A 2,195-nucleotide genomic window follows, 5' to 3' on the forward strand; every position below is an offset into this window, starting at 1 on the left:
TTTTCTTTTAGATAATAAGCAAATAACATTAAATTGTATATAAAATTCAACATATTTTAATTATGCAAACTTTAAGCTTTGAAAATAAAACTAAATTTCATTTTAATGATTCAACACCAAAAAACGTTTAGGTATTTTACATAATAAGTAAAAGTATTTATAAAAGTATTTTATTAGAACTGGCAATTAAAACTACATTACGCACAATTTTATTGTATTTGACAATACAGATAAAAAGTTAATATTAATTGATATTTAATAGTTTTTATAGATTAAATAAACATTAAAAAAAGTTAAAACACAAAAATATTTTTCAATGATATTTGAACGTTTTCTCCTGAAAAATGGTGGTGTTTTTTAAAGTTTCATGTTGTTAAAAAAAAAAATAGGTTACTAATATAAAATATCTAAATATATGAATTTTATAGGCTATATTTATGCTGAGCAAAAATCTAGAACTTTTAACGAAAATTGCTGATTTTGTAGGTATTTTAGTTGATAAATTTTAATTTAAGACTGTTCTTAAGCATCAAAAAGTTAGACTTACTTTACTTTTGTTGATTGTTTTATTTATTGCGTTTTTATTAAAAGATTTGTCGGTGGCAGAAAAAAAAACAATTTTTAAAAACTTTTATTTTTAATTAACAAATTATATTTTATTAAAGAAAATTAAGAAAACTTTTTTTATATTACTCTAGATATTGATTTAACTTTTACGTGTTTTAGTCAGCTTTGAAAATCATAAACAAAAGTAAAAATATTTTAACTGATTGTAAATCAGCTTTTAAAATTTACCTAACTTAGCGTGGTAAAAGATTAAATTACGAAAATCTTAAATACTCTTATATTTAAAACAATAAAAATTAAGTTATAACTGTTTTATGTTTTGACGCTAGAGGCATTGTTTTAGGATATAGAGAAACCGTTTTATAGTTTTAGTAATGTTTTTATCTAATATTTTACTTTTCTGAACTGTTTTTTAAATAATTAAGGTACTTTAAAGTGTATTTTAATTTGTTTGTTGTCTTTTATAAAAATTTGCATGCTAATTTTCAATAGAAAAATTTTGTAAAGTTAGACATTTAAAAAATATTAATATTCGTTCTAAAAATTTATTTATAAAACAAAAAAAATTGGTAATAAATATAAATAAAATAAGAAGTTTTTAGTTTCCTGAGAATCTGTTTCAATTTTGATAATTTATTGTAGATATCGATATTTCTAATCATTATTTATGTTTGTTTTTTAAATACCCAATTATATCAGTTATTTTGATAGTTAGTAAAGCAAAGCATATTTTATCTAGAAAGTCAAAGTTAGAAACTGTTGTTATCGTTGTTTTAGTTTTATTTTGTTATAATAAATGATATTAATAAAACTATATCAACCTGTAATTTAGACATAATTTTAGAAACCAATTATAAAAAATATAAATAATTAAAGTGTTTTGAAAAAATAGATTTTGTAGTAGTTTTTGGAAATTATGTGCAGTGTAAGTATAAAAGATACATAAAAATGTACTAATAAACTAATAAAAATACTCTATATTTATAATATAATTTATTGTTTAGTTGTTTATAATAACTATATGTGACTTTTAAACAGTTATTTTATAATGTTGTTGATGAAATAAAGCTTAAATATATTTAATTAAAAAAATCAAGATTTAAACGTTAGTTGGTAATATTATAGTTTAATAAACAACAAAAAGGTTCTCAAAAAGTTAGTTCTAGAACCTGGTGCACAAGAACCTTTCAGTTATTGAGTCGCACCACGGACCTCTTTTAACGTCTTGCCCAGGACAATGTTAGCTTCTATCAATAAACTTAAAATAATTTTATGGATATTATAAATATAAAAGTTAAAATGTATAAAAAATCTACTTACATTTGTATTTCTAACAAAAAAGTAAGTTATTATGATTTCCAGTTTGTCGTTAGGGTCATTAATGTTTTTTTTTTTTTTAGTTTTTAAACAGTTATATTTAATAATCATAAATTAATGACAACAACTTTGTTCTAAAAACTTTTAAAATGTTTAATCTTTAAGGTATAAACATGTTTATTTAATTTTTTTAATCTATAAAATATTAGCTTAAAATTAATACATAAACAATTGTAAGTTTAGAGGTAAAACAATAACTTGATATAAATTATAGAACTAATTTCAGAAAAAACATATCTTAGATATTTACT

Source organism: Thalia democratica, unplaced genomic scaffold (genome assembly GCF_965202585.1).
Source record: "Thalia democratica unplaced genomic scaffold, ktThaDemo2.hap1.1 HAP1_SCAFFOLD_50, whole genome shotgun sequence".
Taxonomy (NCBI): Eukaryota; Metazoa; Chordata; class Thaliacea; order Salpida; family Salpidae; genus Thalia; species Thalia democratica.